Genomic DNA, 22843 nt, shown 5'->3' with positions numbered 1-22843 from the left:
GGGGTGAGCGAGTCCTGAGTGATTCGCTTACGCTTACGATTCAGCACAGGACGGAGGGGGTTAGTGAGTCCTGAGTGATTCGTTTGCTCTATGATTCAGCACAGGAGGGAGGGGGTGAGCGAGTCCTGAGTGATTTGGTTACGCTTATGATTCAACACAGGAAGGGAGGGGGTGAGTAGCTCAAATGTGCCGTTAGCATGTTAGCAGAGCGATGCTACTGTGAACCGAGGAGCTATTTTCTTGATGTGAGCTTCTACTCAGGGTTTTTTCTTCCAGTTCAGAGCAGAAATGCTTTTGTTAAGAAACTGGCTGTTGTTTCCCCCCCCCCACAATTTAAATTATAAGCTAGATATATTTCTACTAAGCGAATTAGTTTGCTAACAGAAACAGGGATGAGTCAGTGAGTCAGTTGGGCTTGTGAATCATGATTCACGAGTCAGTAAAGTGATTCTCGAGTATTGAACGATTCGTTCACGAATCGAACATCACTAGTGTCATATAAAAGCGGTAAGATAACACGGCCTCGTGCGTGTGTTTGATCTGTATTTGTGTGGAACTTTTCAGTTAGTTCAGTTTTGGGCCTAAGATGTGTAGAAAGATCCTGCTAAGCAGTTTTTTGTCCATCAGATTCAGAGATAAGCAGCCAAAATGATTTTTTGTTGCATTGATGGAGAGTTTCCTGAATCTGCTGGGAGCAAAGTTAGCACAGCACACAGAAAAAAAAATCAGCACATTTCTGATAATAAAACTCTGCTGAAACTCTTCAGAAAAACTGAAAACAATTCACAGCCATGTTCCAAAGATCGTCTCTGTCTGTGAGGGAGATTCATTTCATTCATTCCACAATTTCGTTGTACATGTACAATGACAGCAAAGGGCTGTTCTTCTTCATCATCTGCACGACGGTGGGTTCTTAAGCAGCTGATTGAACACCTCAGTCGTCTGCTACACTGTAAACCAATCTGTGCGGGTTTGTTTGTGTGTGTCTGTCTGTCTTTGCGTGTGCATGTGAGAGAGAGGCAATCATACACATTCAGCTGCAGCAGCCCGAAAATAAAACCAAAGTTTCAGAAAGAAAACTTGTAAAAAAAAAAAAAAATTAAATGTGAGACATTAAAGTAAAAACAGTAAAATGGTTCTTTAATCTAACGTGGACGTCACAGAGGTAACAAACAGAGTTAAGTTCAGCCAGTCACAGGGCTGGTTTAAAAAAGGTGCTGCTGACCTTTGACCTCATGGCTGCAAATGTGGCATCACTGCTTTCCCTATACACAAGTTTAAGACGCATGCGAGCTGCGCGCATTTTGTCATGATTCGAGTTTTGAGGAGAAGACAAACGACTGCATGGTCTCAGTAGATGTCAGAATAGTGATTTTTATGTTCAGCGAGAAAAACCTGCCTAAAACTACATTCTCTCTTTTTTTTCCGGGAGGGGTGGGGACAACTCTGGTGTCCAGCCGTGAATTTTTAGCCAAAGCTTGGCCTGTCTTCTGCTGCCGTACTCAGGTTTCCAGGTTAAGAAAAAACACCTGTATGAAGACACTAAACATACATTTAGTATTTGTATAAACATAACTGCCTAAATTATTGAACTCTTCAGGAGGGTTGATTTCAGAATCAGAATCAAAATCAGAAACTTTATTGTCATTGTCATGAGAACAACCAAATTAAGAATGGTCCCCGATCATTGCATCATCCCTAGCAATATCAAATTATAAATAAAACAATAAAATTCAATAAATAAAATAGATAGAATACTTAAAATACTAAGTCTTCCCACACACATGCTTCAGACCGTGCATAGATTAACACAAGAGTGGCATGGTGGACATTTTTTGTAGTATTCAGATGTGTTATTGCAGTTGGATAACAGCTGTGTTTGAGTCTATTAGTCCTTGCTCTGATTGCCCTGTACCGTCTGCCTTAGGGCAACAGTTCGAACAGGGAGTGGCCAGGATGTGAGGTGTCTTTTATGATGTTTTGGGCCTTTTTAAAACAGTGGGCGTTGTTTGACTCTTTACTAACTTTAAACCCCACCATAACAATTTCTCACTCACAAACTTCTATGCATCCATTTAAACATGCGAAGGCAGCACAAATTCACACTCATACCCCTACAGCAAAGCTTTAACATAACCACAATCCAACTTCTCCCTTAAACGGGAGAAATCACCCTGAATCAACCAACTCTATATAAAACGTCAAACAAAGATAAACCACAAACATTTCTACACTTCTGTGTCTTCCACGCAGCACACTAGGCAGAAAAACACCGATTACTCACAGTCTATTGAATTTATACTTAACATCACAACATCACAACAAAAGAAAAACCTGCTCTTTTCACAACTCTCACTAAATATAGTCAAAACTCTTACCCAGAGCCTCTGAAATAATAAAAAATCACCAAACACTCGGTTACTCTTTTCACTCGCTCCTTCCCACTCCCTTCTTCCTCATTCTCCTCTATACAGCATACACGCTCGCTCCCGCGGACCCGCTCGGCCCCGCGGGCTCACTCGGCCCCCACCTTTTTTCTCTCACAGAGACAGAGAGAGAGACCCTTTTCCTTTTTTCTCCAGCACACATACACACACACACACTCTCTAATCCCCCTTTCAAGTGTCATGATTCGAGTTTTGAGGAGAAGACAATCCAGTCGACGTCCATGATTCACAAAGGCCGTAGTTAATTAAATGTGTAGCACTGAGAAATTGCAAACGCTACAAGGAGCACGAGGCCTAGTTGAGCAGGTTGTGGTCTGGGAGTGACACACTAACTTGGTGACTTTTACTCTGCGCCCAGCAACAAAGCTGCTGTGAGCAAAACAAGAAGTGCTGTAGGTCGGGAACGTTGGAACTGCAGGTCGGGAACGTTGGAACTGCAGGTCGGGAACGTTGGAACTGCAGGTCGGGGACGTTGGAACTGCAGGTCGGGGACGTTGGAACTACAGGTCGGGAACGTTGGAACTGCAGGTCGGGAATGTTGGAGCTGTGGGTCGGTTGGAGCGAGAACATAAAGCAGGGGCATTGCTTTCCCTTGTACATCAGAGCACTCACACACGGGACGAATATGCAGTTCGTGGTGACCGACAAGCCTGCCTGGTACTCAGATGAACAAAAGGACAGTCGGGCGTTCACATGCACCGACACCGTTGGTTTATTCGACCAGGTAGCCGAAGCCATGACAGTGAAAGAGTCTATGTTATCCGAGAAAAGCAAAGCGTTTCAACACAAGACGACACGGAAAATCGTCAGAGACATGGTGATCGAAGACATCGGCCGTTTCAAACAAAACCCTTCCAAGTCGCTTTTGACTGCTTTGATGGATATTATGGACTTGCGAGCCGATGGCTTAGAATGTATGTCAACCGAAGACAGGGCCGGTATGAAACAGCTAATGTTGGCTTTGAAAAACTACACCCTCTTTTACATACCCTCTACAGCGTTGAAGTCCGTCGCAGAGGACCGCGTTGTCATACCGGTCGTGACAATGTGGTCCCAAACGGACAAGGAGTTAGAGCTACGGTTCTGTGACAAGCCCAGATCGATGTTGGGCACGTACACGGTGAATTTGATGAGCGGGAGCGCTGCTTATTTCATGCAGCAGGTCCTAATCGTGCCGGGTGTCCAAAGCTTAAACCTGTTAAAGGACATAACGGGCGATAGATATGAGTTCTGGGACATGTCTCTAGAAGTCCCCACTCATCCGGATGCTCTCACTCCATCGTTCAAGCACATACAACCGATGCAGTTGTTACGCAGCGGAGAGGACAATGACAGAACGTCTGCTACGCAGACGTGTGGGGAAACCGGAGACACCATTGCTGATGTGGAACCCATGTGTTGTGTACTGGACACTGAGTCAGCTGACCTGCAAGTCAGTAAACGACCGGGAAGCGTGGACTGTTTCTCGGACGTGGACGTGATATGCGATCTGTCGAGATTCACGTGTCACGCCGGCGTGGCCAAAACTGTGTACTTCAGACGCACGGCACGCGTGGTGGGCCGTAAGCGAGGTAACATGACACCGGTGGTTTCGTTGCGCGACCAGCAGAAGGACAAGCGAACGTTATACATATCTACCACCGCACGCTTTTGCAGGGCCTTGAAACACTCCTGCGTAAAAGGTAGCGGAGAGCTGCTGCAGTGTTGCTACACACTGCTAAACGAGCTCAGCGGCAGAGAGACTTTCCTGGCCGGACCCGAGTTGCATCAGGACATAACCAATCCTGCGCTTACCGCGTTCCTAAAACGGGTGAGCCCTCCCGCCAGCAACTGGTGTAACTACACCCCAAAACACGTGGCCTGCGCGATCGAAGATCCGATAATGTGCGAGATAGTGGATCTGGGCATCAAGCTAATGGACGACAGGGTGCCCAATGCGTTTGCTGTTGCAGAGCTGTTATTGTGTAATACGCAAAAAGCCAATCAGTACGTTCGAGCCTACGAGTGGTACAACGAAGACGGCGCGTATCGCGCGCAGATTCATAGGAACAACATTGCTTTACTGCAGCAACAGTTCAAGGAAGACTGGCGCGCCCTGGCCAGCATCGACAGGCGGATTAGAGCGTCGAACAGCGGTGTTATCAACAAAGCGCAAAGGCATGCAACGAGAGACCTGTTCAGGAACTTGGGCACCCACAACATAAACGACACCTTTAAGAAGTGGCAACAGCTGATAAAAGACACACCGGCTCCGAAAGACACTGCTAGAGGCAGAGATTATAGCAACATGAAAGTGCTCTTCCACAACCTGAGGGTGTACCACAACAAAATGAACAAGCTGAAGAAGAACACCAAGACCGCCGACGATATCGACGACGACAACGACGACGACAACGACGACAACAGCAACACGCCGCCGGACGACGGTAACTCCAACCGCAAAGCGTCGAACGTCTCAGTCGGATCTGCCTCGCCTAGGTCAGAAAAAGCGTCGAGACGCGACGTCGACGTCGCAACCGGACCGGTATCACCGTCCCAAAAACCCTGGTGCTTTTCTATGATCGTGCCTGACAACCCCCCTTTGGGCACGTGGGTCAGAAACATAGGGACTCTATTACAAAGCGCAGCTTGGTTGTACGCAGATAACACAAGACGAGAAGCTGTGTGCAGCGTTCTCGGCTTGGAGAAAACGCTGCTGCACGAGAAATACAGTTCGGTGTTGGAACAATGGGTGTCTAGCAATCCCATCGTGGTAGAACAGCTGAACGCCCACGGTTTACAAGATAAACTGAGTTTGGCTCTGATCGACCGCTTGGGCGCCATATCAACCAAAAACTGGATAAGCAAAATCAAACGAGCTTTCACGCGTGCACCCGCAACAAAGGCCACAATTTCATCCGAGGCAAGAAAAGGCAAACGAGCTTTTGTGCGTACACTCGCAACAAAGACCACGCTGGTGGACCGTGATCAGTGCAAGAAAAGGAGAGCCAACAAAACGTCCCGCTCCAACGCTGACAGAGAAGAATTGCTTTGCCAGGAAGCAATGAGCTGCGAGGATGACGCCGATGAGGAATCTGGCCAGGACGAAGAAGAAGGGGAGTACGATTACACAGCGGCCCAAGGCGAAGAGTTGCTGGCCACGGAGGAGTATGACAAGGATGAATTGTCGGGCAGATACGATGATGACAAGCGTCTAGATCAATACGACTTGGAGGACGACTTCATTGACGACAGGAGCGAGGACGATTACAGCATCGTAGAGAGTGACTCTGACGCTTGCGGCCCTGTGAAACAGATAGCCTTCGGTCGAATTGACCGCCGCCGTCGCGCTGACGACTCTGACGCTGAGTCGGACCACGACATCCCCGAACACTCTGGTGTGCATAAAGGCGCGTTATTTTCCTCTGACTCCGAGGAGGAGGAGGAACCCGCCCCGGCGAGAATAGAAAAACGACGACGCACTTGTGTTATGAAACACCACGGCGATGAAGATGACACTGATGGTGACGATCGACCGACGACAAGTGCAAAGTTCACTAGCAAGTCGCCCGCAAAGTCTCCTACAAAGTCACCACCTAGAAAGGTAAAGGAAACGCCGATTGATCGCTTAAGCCGTAAGACAACAACCAGCAGGAAGAAGCAGCACAAGGGCGATCGAGCGAAAGGTCCAGGCAAGCGTCGGAGAAAGTCACCTTCTTTTCATTCGGATTCGGACGCCAGTAATCCCGAGAGCAAGTGCAAGTCTCCAAAGATTAAACGCCCAAGACTGAGCTCAAGCACGGACGACGGGTCCAGTGCGTGTAAGTCTCCAGAGATTAAACGCCGAAGAACGAGCGCCCCTACAGAAGACGAGTACCCCTACAGAAGACGAGTACATCGAAGACGAGTACATCGACCACGCTGCTGTGGATTTACATCGCCCTGCGGAAGACCCAGTGGCACCCGTAGAGTCCGACGGTGTTCTAGAGGACAGCGTGGACTTTTGTGGACACATCGTTGCTATGTGAGCCGGGTCGAGGGTGTAACTACAAACGCCTATTGCCCCTGTGACACCGTGGCCACTATGTCAGCCGTGCGCAGAAAAGAAAAACCGTGCCCTGGTCCTCAAAGTAGCGTGATGATCAAATATTTAGAGTCGCTGGCAAAAACAATCGATGTCAGCCAAACACTGCAACCTTGCTCTGACCGACCACCCCTCGCAACACATTCTGATCATGGCGAGCCCGCCGCGAAACGTACCCGTGTGAGCAATAGCAAAGGTACACTGTTGAAATATTTTGACAAGAAATGACATTCGTTTGTAGGCCATGTTATGTATTCAACACACGTGGATCATTGTACCGCTGTGAAACTGTGTATGTTTGTTGCCATGTCACAATGCTCTTTGCTCTTTGTGTGTATTTGAAACAATGAAAAATAATAAACGAACACGATCACTTTGCTCAGTGTGATATGTTATTTATTATACATATAACCACTATATGTTACACCTAAAGCACTATATGTTACACCTAAAGCCCCCACTCCTACTCCAAAATAACAAGGTGGCCGACCTACGGCACCGGCCGACTTAGTCAGCCGACCTGGATACATTATGCAGCCTACCCAGCCACATTATTCAGCCACATTATTCAGCCTACCCAGCCACATTATTCAGCCGACCCGGCTACATTATCCGGCCGACCAGGCTACATTACCCGGCCGACCTGGCCCAGCCGACCTGGCTACATTACCCAGCCGACCTGGCTACAGCGACCGACTGGGATTTACACACAAGCTGCTCCATAATCCAGATATACCAGCGGCTAGTAGACGGCATCAGCCTTATACAGCCGTCGCACGAGTAGCCGATTGAGATAAGTAGCCAGCTGAGACACAGTAGCCGACCAGGAACGAGTAGTCATCACAAGCTTTCTAAGGCTAAGCTTGGATCGCGAACATGAGCCTAGAGAAACTCGAAGCGTACAGGCACGACATAGCCGAGTGCTACGAATCGTTATCCGACATAGTTGAGGACGCCTCGGAAGCGTTCCGAGGCTACCGCTTGGAGTGCAAGTTACTCTCCACCCCGAACCTAGTGAGGAAAACCCGTACGATCATCGATCACTGTTTGGAGAACGAAGAGCGGGCCGCTAAGTTTCTTCGTATAGTGCAGACTAACAACAAGGAGTTGCACCCTCTTTCTGCAGCTCCACTGACTGGACTAATTTACCCTGAGTGCTACAACACACACACACACACAATGGTTAACTGCCATCAGTGTGTGAATCAATCTCCACTCTGCAGCAAAAACATGCCTTCATTTGGAAAGGATGGAGATGTGTGTGTGTGTGTGTGTGTGTGTGGGGGGGGGGGGGGGGGGGGGGTGATAAGGTATCACCGACCGTTGTTTGACTCGCTGCGTAGAAACCACCCAGGATATCATCACATGTGTGGAGCTGCAGTCTGCAAATGTTTCATTTTTTATGGTGACAGACGACAGAAAGGTGAACGATGTGGGTGTTTGAGCTCCGACTGGCTAAAGCACAGAGAAAAAACTGGAACAAGAGGTCAAAGGTCACACACACAGCCCATCACATGCTGAAGGCAGTGGGTCACATGCTGTCCTCCTCATACCTCTGACACACACACGATGTCAAGTCTGTGCCGCCGAGCAAACACTTGTCAGCGCATTTACTTCAAACAGACAAAATGTGTTTCAGCAGCACTACTCTTACTTTAGTTAAAGTTATAGTAAAAGTAAAAGTACAAAAGGGCAAAGAACTGAGAAGTGAAAATACTCCTCATGAAAAACAGTCCAATTTAGAGTCGTCTTGGATTAGTTACCTTTAACAGTATGAATATATTTAAGGGAGCAAACAGTCAATTAATCCAGTTACATGTGTCACAGCTATACTGACAGCACGTTTGAGCCTAGTCTGGCTCACAAATGGCACAGCTGGCTCAGGTCTGGTACTGAAAAATGAGGCGGGGGCGGATGTGCTCCAGAAGTCACGAGCTTTAGCAACAGGAAATCTATCTTTGTATTATTTAACTGGTTACAATCTCTGAGATGCATGTTTAGTGCTTTTTCCTGTTACTGATGTTTGGATATAATGATTGTTGGAAGTAAGGGAAGCTTCAGAAAGAACAAATGGAAACAAGTTTTTGTTTTGAAGCCTTTTAAAACAGAAAGTGCGTAAAAGTGACTCTGACAGCTGGGTTTAAACCTTTCATGATGATCGTTATAACTGTAACAGGCGTGCCATGGACCACGGTCCTGCAGCCGCACCGACATATGCGTGACGTTTTTTCTTCCGATCTAAAATCTGATTAAAATTTCTAAAAAAAATGTGATAAAATCTGAACTGAAGACTTGACGTGTGAGGGAGGTAATCTGCGGTTCAGGGTCTCTTACACACAGAGCAGAGGTTGTCAGGCGAGCCGAGCAGCTGGAGATAAACGACTGCAGCCGTCAGTCTGCTGACACGCTGCAGACAGTTCAGCGCACACATCAGTGAAACATCAGACACCTGCAGTGATGTCGTGTTTCCACTTCCTTCAACTAAACTTTATCTACACGCCGCTGCAAACCTGATCCGGAGCGGCGGTGGAAGGAGCGCTTGGGCCTTTCCATCAGCTCATCGCAAATTTCAAAGATAAACGAGTGCGCGTGTCTCCAGTAATCAGTTTGGTTCCTGCTCATGGAAACTTCAGCAGAGATATCTGATAACATCATAGCAATGAATAACTGTCAGTGCTGATGAGGGGCCAGTTTATAAAACAAATGTGTCTCAGTCTGTGAACTGTTACGAGTGTTGCTGTGAGGATCAGCTGAACCAGTTTTATGGGAGCTGGAATAAAAACTCTAATATGGCAGAAATGGAGGTCACAGCTGCGTTGAACTTGGCTTCATCACAATAATCCAGCTATGCTCAGCTTCTTCAAAGTGTGGCGTGGAGTTCAGTAACACTTATACACACCTCCGACTTTGACCCAACGGTGGCGGTAGAGTGCTTGAGGAAAAACATGTAGAGGCTACCTGAGACTCCACTGGCAGAAGAAGAAAGGGTATGTGGGAACGAGCATCAACCTCTGGGGCTTAAAAGCACCAATGGTGCAGTTCCTCCAACACCCACTAGAGGCTCTAGCAGTGTGTCAGTCCCCATAGACTCCCATATTAAAATATCCAACTTCAAAGCAGAAATAAACACGTTTACATCCTGATATAAAAACTCTCTGAGGCTCTACAGATAATTCCTACCTTCATAACAACTTTACAGGTGTCATTGTTTTTATAACTCACCTGTTTAAATTGTATTAAAGCTTAAGAGTTTGCATTTTTAGGGGAGTGACCTCTTTGACTGACAGGTGCATGGTGACACAGGCGACTTTAGCTGTTAGTCATCTGCTAGCCCTCACCTCAGCTAATCAGAGCCACTGAACTGGATATCTGAACCGTGTTTATGCTGTTGGAGCATTTTTAATGACATTACATGGCCAATAATATGGCTGCTGTAAGGTTACTATACAAACAGACTGTCCAGGAAGAGCTCCAGTGTTGGTGAGTAAAATTCTAGGATTTGATTTCTTAGCATTAATTCGCTCCTGTCTGTGCCAGTGGGAGCTCCTATACAGTTTACAGATGCAATTTGCTAACCTAGCTAGCTAGCATTAGCTGATAATTTGACACTTCACCCTGGTGTCCTGATAAGGTCCCCTCTGGCCGCAAAACCCAACATGGTGGCCATAACGCGTAGAAGCTTCAAAATGAGCCCAGAAACCACTGGTTGCATCCATCTTTTACATACAGTCTATGAAAAATGCTGCTACATCTGTGAGATCTTTGACAGAAAAACTCAGACTTGTGTTCGTGAATCTGCTCTGTGTTGTCTCAGTTACACACTCAGATGATTGTACATTTAAATGTAGACTCAGCAGTTCACATGTGCCTGATGGACCCATTAAAGATTACTTTTAAATCTTCTCTCCACACATGAATGAGGTGAGCTTTGTTCCCTGTGCAGCATGAAGGCAAGGACGGTTTCTCTCAGAGTGCAACCTGACCTGCTGGAGCTCCCATCAAATATTCATCAGCTCCTTTCACAGCGTCTTGGACCCTCCAGGAAACACACAAACACGAGACGGTGCGTGCGTCCGCATGATCTCATTGCATCAGTGTTCATCTCTGTTTAACACATTATCATCCCATTATGCTTCCATAACTAACGATGAAACAATAAGGCCCCATTGATGGTGGGTAATAAACTTTATTGCTCACAGTAACACGACTAACACATCAGGAACAGGAACATCTGCAGGACATCTTTGCAAAAGTGCGCATTAAACCTGAGCTTGGTTTCTCTCATCGAGGTCCGATGGATTTAGTACTTTCTGCCCTGGTCAGTGATCTGAATCCAGTCCAGTATGAGAGTAATTTCACCTCATTACTGATAACAATGTCAGCTCAAACCGCCTCCAGGATTTCATGAATGTGGATTCTGTAGGGAAATCACTAGATTATGACTTTTTCTTTTACTTTAAAAACTGCCGAATTTTATTAACTCAGAAGAGTTTCAGCCAGATTTCACTCAGGCTCAAACCTGTTCTCCTCTGTGTGTGTGTGTGTGTGTGTGTGTGTGTGTGTGTGTGTGTGTGTGTGTGTGTGTGTGTGTTTTATTAGTTTATCTTGAAAAGGATATTTTTATCTCAAGAGTCTTATTTTCTTGGTTAAATAAAAATAATGTAAGAATGAAGGATATGCCGCCTCACTGAAGAACACAATTCAGTAACACTTCATAACATAGCCGTTTAATTCCTCTGTAATTAAACAGAGTTTAACTGTATCATATTTTAAGTTACAGCGTAATTAGATTTACCTACAAATCATTAAAGGTAGGCAACAGTAACAAGTCAGGTTAATACAGGATACAAATACATTTCCATACTGTAAGCACATTTAAGTACTGCGTAACTAGTTTTAGGTAGTGTATGAGTAAGTTTACGTATTCTGTAACTTTAAATAGAGTTTAGACATCTTGATTTGTTTGACAGATCTTCAAAAGGGCCTGTGTCTACCTTTCAAAGTCAAAGTCAAAGTCAACTTTATTTGTCGATTCTGCCACATGTACAGGACATACAGAGAATAGAAATTGCGTTACTCTCAATCCCTAGATAAATAGCAAATGAACATTTAAATATATTTAAATATAAAAGTGATTAAAAATGCAAGTAAAATAATTAAAAAGTAAAAATTTAAATAAATACAATTTTACATATAACAAGAAAGCTATACAATATACAATATAATGGGTAAGTGACATTGAGTGTAAACCAGGCAGAGTAGTGCAAATAGGCAAATAGTGCAAATGGAGATTTAGTAATGTACGGTAAGAGAAAGTGTAACAACAAAGTCTTATGAGGTAATGGCAGTCCAATGCTCCACAAAGTGACTGGTAACTGGTGCAGGCCAGTGAGTGAGTCAGAGAGTGTGTGTGTTTTCACAGTAAAGGTCCATGACATGTGCACCATGTGACAGCTGTAGTAGAGGAAACTGTTGCTGAAGGACATCAAAGCATTTTAGAACAGATACCAGATTGAATAACAGAAGGACTGAATCAAATCTTATCTTTGACTTTACAACTGAACTCCTGCTGCCAAAGAAACTCAAAGCTTCACAGCAGGTCACACAGAAAAAGCAGTAAAAACGAAATTTTACTGTCCACATTTATTCCAAATGTCCCTCTTACGCACACACACAGAGTTGGCTTGCAGCCGAAACCACCCAGCAGTGACAGATCGTACCATGACAACGGTCGACAGGGGTGTGTGTGCACTTTTTTTTTTTTTTTGTTTAAATCGGGCGGTGTTTGTTTGGGGGGGGGGGGTTGAGGCTATGTGCCCCCTGGGGCGAGGGCAGCAGTCAAGGTTGCAGGCTGAACAAACACGCAGGATCAGAGCGTGCCCGGATTGAATGTTTCAGCCTCGAGCTGTCAGGTGGACGTCAAGAGGAAAGTTTTTATTTTCAACACTTCAAACCTCAAACTTCAGTTGTGCCTATATTCACCCAGAGAACACATGAAGACTTAAATCTGATATTTGTAATAATCGTATGTGTTTGTAGACATCAATCCTTTAACATGTTTCCTCCTTCACTTCCTTCAAAATAAAAGACCCCATTGGAGTATATAGAGCATCATTATGCAACACGGTGCCTATAGAGGACTGAGGGTTTCCATGGAGACGATAGCGGCTCCACTTCGATTCCTCAATTATAGGTGTGAAATCTTTATTAGTGAGAAACACAAACACACACAGCCGCCTTTCTTTTACCCCCTCAGAGGGTGTAACCCGATTTTCCAATAGGAACATCCATCACAACATTCCTGCTCCGCTTTTAACACGACATGAATAAAAACCTCCGTTAACCTCTAATTATTAATCAAAGTGGAAACGAGTGGCTGTTTCCTGCGCGGCCACGGATGTGGGAACGATGAGAGACACGAGCATGATTAATCAGCATTTCTTTGATCTTTTATAAAACTATTTAAAAAAAGATGTCACCGCAGATGGCGGGAAACTTTAGCGCACATTTTTTTTAAATCCTATGTTACAGTTTTCCGGTTCAGTGATGAAGAAATGTGTTACATCATTGCCAGAGGATAGACTCAGACTTATTTTGGCTAAATAATCCACACCTTCAGCAGGTACCTGAGCGTGTCTCTGGTCTGCACAGGAAGGACCGAGCCAACCGCCGCACCACTCATTCCAAAATGAAAAGTGTGACACATGGGGATAAATGACCCCCCAATTAACAAGACCATTTAAGGAGTAATCTTATTGCCACGCTGTCCAGCTTACTTCAGCCTAAACCTGCTTGGAGAAACTCAAAAACCTTTAAAACATTTAAAATGGGCCGAGGCTGAGCGAAACTTAGGGAGTGATCCTGCTAACAAAGCAAACTGCACCCAGAAGGTCGTCAACTGAGGTCACACAGACAGTAGAAAACCTGAAACCATCACTGACCCTGACAGGACGACCCCAAATCAGACCAAAGTTTCCGCAGGAGCACGATTCAGTTCCACACGGCGTGCTGACCAAAGCACGTCAACACTGCCGAGGACCGATTCACAGACAACAATTCGTGCTAAACTTCGGTACCAGAGAACATCTGGGCTAGAGGAAGAAGCTGAGCGAGATCATGTGACGTCACTCCATCGACATGTTGAAGAACAACATTCGCACAGGGCAAAGACGGCGGTGGCGGCAGGCTGAAAGCGGTCACCAGTGGGGTCATACTTTCCAAAACTTACAATGGCAGCACATCTGATCTGAGGAAACATCTGCTTAAACACTAAAGCTGCAGACTGCACCGTGTTTGACGGCCTGAAAGCCAAATTCGCCGACAGTAGGCTAAATAATTACTGAGTTGTCATAGAAACGTGTTTTTCTTTACCGTTTGTTCACATTTTAAGTGAGCATTTCTACACCGGCTGGACTGAAATGTCAGAACGCTATTTATGCTCGAGACGTGTAAGACGTCTGAAACCTCAGAATGAACAGGAACCAAAAACAGTCGAGCATCAGCGGTGTGAACGCTGCCAGACCGAGGCGGCGTCAAACGTTTCAGCCAAGAAACATTTTCAATCCATAATCTCAAAACGAGTTGAGTACCAAAGACAGATACCGCTGGCTGTGATACCAAATTCTATTCTGAAGTTTATCGGCTCAAACAGTAAACGGGAAAAAGCTTCAAATGTTTGCTGTCGATCAGCATCAGGCCTCCTGCTGAGCTCTTCAGGAAACAGAGCTTCGGTCAGGGACTACCTTCTTCGGCGTATTCTTACATGTGTGACCTCTGATTATTATCAGCATTTAAATTTTAAACAGTGACACCGTGTGAGTGAGATCGAGTTTACCTACAGATTATAAACCGATAAAGTTTGTCCCACACACACACACACACACACACACACACACACACACACACACACACACACACACACACACACACACAGCTACAGCCGTTAACAGTGTGACTGACACCTCAAACTGCAGCTTGTGTAACAGATCACACAGTTAATCTGGAGCTCACATTACACACACACACACACTTAGACTCTCAGTTCTCATATTGATCACACTGTCAAACATCCTCTCTCTCGTTACTACACTAAAGCCAGAGAAGAGGAGGAAGAGCGAGGAAATAAGGAAAGGAAACATAGACATAGGAAGCAATAAATGATGGAAGGAAGCAGAAGGAGAGGAAGCTGAAAGACAGGAAGTCAGAATAGGAAGATAAACACCAACGAGGAAAAAGAGAGGAGTCTCCTCTTCTTCTCTGGTTTTCTGACTGACAACAGCAGCTCCATCAAACCACGGAAACTACATTTTCCTTTAATCTGTCACCAGACTTCACATCTTTAAAGCTGGAACCACCTCGTGACCAGAACCAGAACCATCACCTGCAGATAGGACACGTCATTACATTTAAAGCTGTTCTGCTTTCACACTGTGAGCTCAGAGCTCAGGCTGCAGATGCTCCAAACTCTCAGTGTAGCACAGTTTTTTCTACTCTTGGATCTGCATGATGTCATAAGGAGGGATATTCCTAATATAGTCACATCAAGCATAGAAGCCCCACTGTTATGCGTTTGCAAGGGGCGGCCAATAAGAAGAGAGAGTACTTAAAGGAGGAGGAGCTAAAATGTTTCTAGCTGAACTTGGAGGCTGATGCAGACAGACAAAGACAAGAAGGATTATTCTGAACTGTGAATCATGCAAAGCTGAACAGAGTCTGAACAAATGACGCTCAGTCATCTGTTATTGATCTCACACACACACACACATGAGAAACACACACACCTTTTAATTGACTTTCTCCTTCAAACTGAAGGACAGGTTAATCAATACAGAAAATCGTGATTTCTGATGCCATTAATGGTTCACTTTCAGGCTATATTTTATATGGAAGACACACACACACACACACACACACACACACACACAGAGAACGATTAAACCAGAATAACTGAACAGACGTTTGGATCAGTTCTAGAAACAGAAACAAACTGAACAGAGGAAAGTAAAAGCCAAGGTTGTCACTGCTGAACAATGCCAGGCAGGATGTGTGTGTGTGTGTGTGTTTGTCCGTGTGTGTGTGTGTGTTTGTCCGTGTGTGTGTGTGTGTGTGTGTGTTTGTCCGTGTGTGTGTGTGTGTGTGTGTGTGTGTCCGTGTGTGTGTGTGTGTGTGTGTGTGTGTGTGTCCTGAGGACAAGACAAAACATGTTCACTTCGAATCTGATGCGTCATCTAATCACTATGAGTCGTCTGCTACACTGTAATCCAATCTGTGCGGGTTTGTTTGTGTGTGTCTGTCTGTCTTTGCGTGTGCATGTGAGAGAGAGGCAATCATACACATTCAGCTGCAGCAGCCCGAAAATAAAACCAACTGCAGGTCGGGAACGTTGGAACTGCAGGTCGGGAACGTTGGAACTGCAGGTCGGGGACGTTGGAACTGCAGGTCGGGAACGTTGGAACTACAGGTCGGGAACGTTGGAACTGCAGGTCGGGAATGTTGGAGCTGCAGGTCGGGGACGTTGGAGCTGCGGGTCGGACAGGCATTTCACGTCACCGTGTGGAGTGTTTTGTCGTGACTCAGAGACATTTCACAAGAGTTGAAGATAAGGAGAGAGCTTATCCCACACAGCAATTGGAAACATCTCGGTTGGAGCGAGAACATAAAGCAGGGGCATTGCTTTCCCTTGTACATCAGAGCACTCACACACGGGACGAATATGCAGTTCGTGGTGACCGACAAGCCTGCCTGGTACTCAGATGAACAAAAGGACAGTCGGGCGTTCACATGCACCGACACCGTTGGTTTATTCGACCAGGTAGCCGAAGCCATGACAGTGAAAGAGTCTATGTTATCCGAGAAAAGCAAAGCGTTTCAACACAAGACGACACGGAAAATCGTCAGAGACATGGTGATCGAAGACATCGGCCGTTTCAAACAAAACCCTTCCAAGTCGCTTTTGACTGCTTTGATGGATATTATGGACTTGCGAGCCGATGGCTTAGAATGTATGTCAACCGAAGACAGGGCCGGTATGAAACAGCTAATGTTGGCTTTGAAAAACTACACCCTCTTTTACATACCCTCTACAGCGTTGAAGTCCGTCGCAGAGGACCGCGTTGTCATACCGGTCGTGACAATGTGGTCCCAAACGGACAAGGAGTTAGAGCTACGGTTCTGTGACAAGCCCAGATCGATGTTGGGCACGTACACGGTGAATTTGATGAGCGGGAGCGCTGCTTATTTCATGCAGCAGGTCCTAATCGTGCCGGGTGTCCAAAGCTTAAACCTGTTAAAGGACATAACGGGCGATAGATATGAGTTCTGGGACATGTCTCTAGAAGTCCCCACTCATCCGGATGCTCTCACTCCATCGTTCAAGCACATACAACCGATGCAGTTGTTACGCAGCGGAGAGGACAATGACAGAACGTCTGCTACGCAGACGTGTGGGGAAACCGGAGACACCATTGCTGATGTGGAACCCATGTGTTGTGTACTGGACACTGAGTCAGCTGACCTGCAAGTCAGTAAACGACCGGGAGGCGTGGACTGTTTCTCGGACGTGGACGTGATATGCGATCTGTCGAGATTCACGTGTCACGCCGGCGTGGCCAAAACTGTGTACTTCAGACGCACGGCACGCGTGGTGAGCCGTAAGCGAGGTAACATGACACCGGTGGTTTCGTTGCGCGACCAGCAGAAGGACAAGCGAACGTTATACATATCTACCACCGCACGCTTTTGCAGGGCCTTGAAACACTCCTGCGTAAAAGGTAGCGGAGAGCTGCTGCAGTGTTGCTACACACTGCTAAACGAGCTCAGCGGCAGAGAGACTTTCCTGGCCGGACCCGAGTTGCATCAGGACATAACCAATCCTGCGCTTACCGCGTTCCTAAAACGGGTGAGCCCTCCCACCAGCAACTGGTGTAACTACACCCCAAAACACGTGGCCTGCGCGATCGAAGATCCGATAATGTGCGAGATAGTGGATCTGGGCATCAAGCTAATGGACGACAGGGTGCCCAATGCGTTTGCTGTTGCAGAGCTGTTATTGTGTAATACGCAAAAAGCCAATCACTACGTTCGAGCCTACGAGTGGTACAACGAAGACGGCGCGTATCGCGCGCAGATTCATAGGAACAACATTGCTTTACTGCAGCAACAGTTCAAGGAAGACTGGCGCGCCCTGGCCAGCATCGACAGGCGGATTAGAGCGTCGAACAGCGGTGTCATCAACAAAGCGCAAAGGCATGCAACGAGAGACCTGTTCAGGAACTTGGGCACCCACAACATAAACGACACCTTTAAGAAGTGGCAACAGCTGATAAAAGACACACCGGCTCCGAAAGACACTGCTAGAGGCAGAGATTATAGCAACATGAAAGTGCTCTTCCACAACCTGAGGGTGTACCACAACAAAATGAACAAGCTGAAGAAGAACACCAAGACCGCCGACGATATCGACGACGACAACGACGACAACAGCAACACGCCGCCGGACGACGGTAACTCCAACCGCAAAGCGTCGAACGTCTCAGTCGGATCTGCCTCGCCTAGGTCAGAAAAAGCGTCGAGACGCGACGTCGACGTCGCAACCGGACCGGTATCACCGTCCCAAAAACCCTGGTGCTTTTCTATGATCGTGCCTGACAACCCCCCTTTGGGCACGTGGGTCAGAAACATAGGGACTCTATTACAAAGCGCAGCTTGGTTGTACGCAGATAACACAAGACGAGAAGCTGTGTGCAGCGTTCTCGGCTTGGAGAAAACGCTGCTGCACGAGAAATACAGTTCGGTGTTGGAACAATGGGTGTCTAGCAATCCCATCGTGGTAGAACAGCTGAACGCCCACGGTTTACAAGATAAACTGAGTTTGGCTCTGATCGACCGCTTGGGCGCCATATCGACCAAAAACTGGATAAGCAAAATCAAACGAGCTTTCACGCGTGCACCCGCAACAAAGGCCACAATTTCATCCGAGGCAAGAAAAGGCAAACGAGCTTTTGCGCGTACACTCGCAACAAAGACCACGCTGGTGGACCGTGATCAGTGCAAGAAAAGGAGAGCCAACAAAACGTCCCGCTCCAACGCTGACAGAGAAGAATTGCTTTGCCAGGAAGCAATGAGCTGCGAGGATGACGCCGATGAGGAATCTGGCCAGGACGAAGAAGAAGGGGAGTACGATTACACAGCGGCCCAAGGCGAAGAGTTGCTGGCCACGGAGGAGTATGACAAGGATGAATTGTCGGGCAGATACGATGATGACAAGCGTCTAGATCAATACGACTTGGAGGACGACTTCATTGACGACAGGAGCGAGGACGATTACAGCATCGTAGAGAGTGACTCTGACGCTTGCGGCCCTGTGAAACAGATAGCCTTCGGTCGAATTGACCGCCGCCGTCGCGCTGACGACTCTGACGCTGAGTCGGACCACGACATCCCCGAACACTCTGGTGTGCATAAAGGCGCGTTATTTTCCTCTGACTCCGAGGAGGAGGAGGAACCCGCCCCGGCGAGAATAGAAAAACGACGACGCACTTGTGTTATGAAACACCACGGCGATGAAGATGACACTGATGGTGACGATCGACCGACGACAAGTGCAAAGTTCACTAGCAAGTCGCCCGCAAAGTCTCCTACAAAGTCACCACCTAGAAAGGTAAAGGAAACGCCGATTGATCGCTTAAGCCGTAAGACAACAACCAGCAGGAAGAAGCAGCACAAGGGCGATCGAGCGAAAGGTCCAGGCAAGCGTCGGAGAAAGTCACCTTCTTTTCATTCGGATTCGGACGCCAGTAATCCCGAGAGCAAGTGCAAGTCTCCAAAGATTAAACGCCCAAGACTGAGCTCAAGCACGGACGACGGGTCCAGTGCGTGTAAGTCTCCAGAGATTAAACGCCGAAGAACGAGCGCCCCTACAGAAGACGAGTACCCCTACAGAAGACGAGTACATCGAAGACGAGTACATCGACCACGCTGCTGTGGATTTACATCGCCCTGCGGAAGACCCAGTGGCACCCGTAGAGTCCGACGGTGTTCTAGAGGACAGCGTGGACTTTTGTGGACACATCGTTGCTATGTGAGCCGGGTCGAGGGTGTAACTACAAACGCCTATTGCCCCTGTGACACCGTGGCCACTATGTCAGCCGTGCGCAGAAAAGAAAAACCGTGCCCTGGTCCTCAAAGTAGCGTGATGATCAAATATTTAGAGTCGCTGGCAAAAACAATCGATGTCAGCCAAACACTGCAACCTTGCTCTGACCGACCACCCCTCGCAACACATTCTGATCATGGCGAGCCCGCCGCGAAACGTACCCGTGTGAGCAATAGCAAAGGTACACTGTTGAAATATTTTGACAAGAAATGACATTCGTTTGTAGGCCATGTTATGTATTCAACACACGTGGATCATTGTACCGCTGTGAAACTGTGTATGTTTGTTGCCATGTCACAATGCTCTTTGCTCTTTGTGTGTATTTGAAACAATGAAAAATAATAAACGAACACGATCACTTTGCTCAGTGTGATATGTTATTTATTATACATATAACCACTATATGTTACACCTAAAGCACTATATGTTACACCTAAAGCCCCCACTCCTACTCCAAACTAACAAGGTGGCCGACCTACGGCACCGGCCGACTTAGTCAGCCGACCTGGATACATTATGCAGCCTACCCAGCCACATTATTCAGCCACATTATTCAGCCTACCCAGCCACATTATTCAGCCGACCCGGCTACATTATCCGGCCGACCAGGCTACATTACCCGGCCGACCTGGCCCAGCCGACCTGGCTACATTACCCAGCCGACCTGGCTACAGCGACCGACTGGGATTTACACACAAGCTGCTCCATAATCCAGATATACCAGCGGCTAGTAGACGGCATCAGCCTTATACAGCCGTCGCACGAGTAGCCGATTGAGATAAGTAGCCAGCTGAGACACAGTAGCCGACCAGGAACGAGTAGTCATCACAAGCTTTCTAAGGCTAAGCTTGGATCGCGAACATGAGCCTAGAGAAACTCGAAGCGTACAGGCACGACATAGCCGAGTGCTACGAATCGTTATCCGACATAGTTGAGGACGCCTCGGAAGCGTTCCGAGGCTACCGCTTGGAGTGCAAGTTACTCTCCACCCCGAACCTAGTGAGGAAAACCCGTACGATCATCGATCACTGTTTGGAGAACGAAGAGCGGGCCGCTAAGTTTCTTCGTATAGTGCAGACTAACAACAAGGAGTTGCACCCTCTTTCTGCAGCTCCACTGACTGGACTAATTTACCCTGAGTGCTACAACACACACACACACACAATGGTTAACTGCCATCAGTGTGTGAATCAATCTCCACTCTGCAGCAAAAACATGCCTTCATTTGGAAAGGATGGAGATGTGTGTGTGTGTGTGTGTGTGTGTGTGTGTGTGTGTGTGTGTGTGTGTGTGTGTGTGTGTGTGTGTGTGTGTGCGCGCATGCGTGTGGAGGTGTCACATCAGAAGGATGGATGAGTCACAGCAATGTGTGATTCATCGGAAATTCAGGTCTAATCAAGGTTTTGGCATCAAAACAGTAAAATGTGTATATATACAGAATATATATATATATATATATATATATATATATATATATATATATATATATATATATATATATATATATATATATATATATATATAGATATAGATATAGATATATATATATTATAAAATGTTTGTAAGATTTTCCCAAAGTGTTGTAAATAACATACGAAATAATGTAATATGACAAAAGGTTTATAAAAAAATATAAAATTTATGAAACGTATCAGTAAAATTTTCCCCAAGTAAAAAAAAAAAAAAAAAAGGAAAGGAAAGAAAAGAAAAGAAAAGAAAAGAAAAGGAAAAAAATGTCTAAAAGTTGTTCATTATTTACCAAAATAAATAAATAACTCATCTGAAAAATCTGTGAAATTTCCCCAAAATATCTAAATCTAAAAATGTAGGTCAAAAACATTCACAGCATGAAAAAAATATATAAAATGAACCAAATCTAATTTAAAAAAATCACATATTTTCTTCATCGAAATTTAAATATATTACTAAAATCTGAAAAATATGGAAAATATGGAAAATGTGCCACAATAGAACATCGCTGAAGAGAGTGTGAATGAATTTTATGTTTGAGATGATTTTGTTTGGAGAGCTAAAGCTCCTGAAGGTCCATAAATTCAACGATGACACAGTTGTGACATTCAAACCTGATCACTCAGTTATTAACAGCAAGGCAAGAAAGTGAAACTATACGCACATTTAATTCATGCCAAACACGTCAACGTTTAAAAATATTACTAAAGATAAAAAAGAAAATAAACCAATCTAAAATATTTTTTAGTGCAACTAAAATAAGTCCAGAAGAAGAAGAAGATGTGTGTTGTGTGTCAGAGTGAAGTGTGTCAGTGGTTCAAACCATGTGTATGTGTGTTTGTGTGAGCGTGTATTGATATCTTTGTGGGGACCAAAAACTGGAAGTTTACTATACTTGTGGGGACCAGGATTTTGGTCCCTACAAGTTTCAAGGCATTTTTGAGACTCAAAATGTGGTTTTAGTGACAGGGTGACATTTGGTTATGGTTAGGTTTAGGGTAAGGGGTTAGGGAAAGCATCATGTCAGTTAGATGTTCCCACAGGGTTTGAATACCCAGTGCGTGTGTGTGTGTGTGTGTGTGTGTGTGTGTGTGTGTGTGTGTGTGTGTGTGTGTGTGTGTGTGTGTGTGTTTGTTCAGATTCAGGGAAAAAACTGAAACAGATCAGAGACGTTGAAGCCGAACGGACGGATCTGAACATGTCTGACTCTCTGATACTACAAGTGTCACATACACGCACACATAAACAAACACACACACACTCTTCTCCTCAATTCAAATCAAAGTGAAAGTACATGAAAGCGCAGCTGCGCACATTTAAAGGATCGCTCCGTGTTTTCTCAGCCGGCCCGAGGCGTCAGCGGCTGTCGGAGCCGAGGTCACGCTCACTGTCAGTGCTTGTCAGCTGACTGCAAACACTTAGAGAAGAATTTAAAATCCCTCTGAGGCTGAAAGGAAACAGGAACGAAAGGCGGGATAAAGGTGGTGGGTTTAGCTGGGGGTGGAGGCACCGCATCAAATTCTGCTTAAGGCCCCACTAACTGCAAACTGTCCACGTCAGACACAGAAACACCAAAAACTGATGTTTACACGAAGTGCAAAGTGAAGGAACCAAAAGCTGCAGTTCCTCTACTGTCCACCGGAGGCTCCAGCAGTGAGTCAGTCCCCATGGTTAGCATTGAAAATGTTTGATTTCTTTTACTAAAATAAG

At 46.1% G+C, this 22843-nt stretch overlaps 1 protein-coding gene across 1 annotated transcript in view; it reads right to left on the bottom strand.

Moving 5' to 3' along the window:
- Positions 1-22843, bottom strand: part of mgat4b (alpha-1,3-mannosyl-glycoprotein 4-beta-N-acetylglucosaminyltransferase B) — a 127358-nt gene that overhangs the window by 100881 nt on the left and 3634 nt on the right. The window lies entirely within an intron of this gene.

Source organism: Maylandia zebra, linkage group LG2 (genome assembly GCF_041146795.1).
Source record: "Maylandia zebra isolate NMK-2024a linkage group LG2, Mzebra_GT3a, whole genome shotgun sequence".
Lineage (NCBI taxonomy): Eukaryota > Metazoa > Chordata > Actinopteri > Cichliformes > Cichlidae > Maylandia > Maylandia zebra.
The sequence above is the reverse complement of the archived record's forward strand: the minus strand, read 5'-3'. Positions and strand labels throughout refer to the sequence as shown.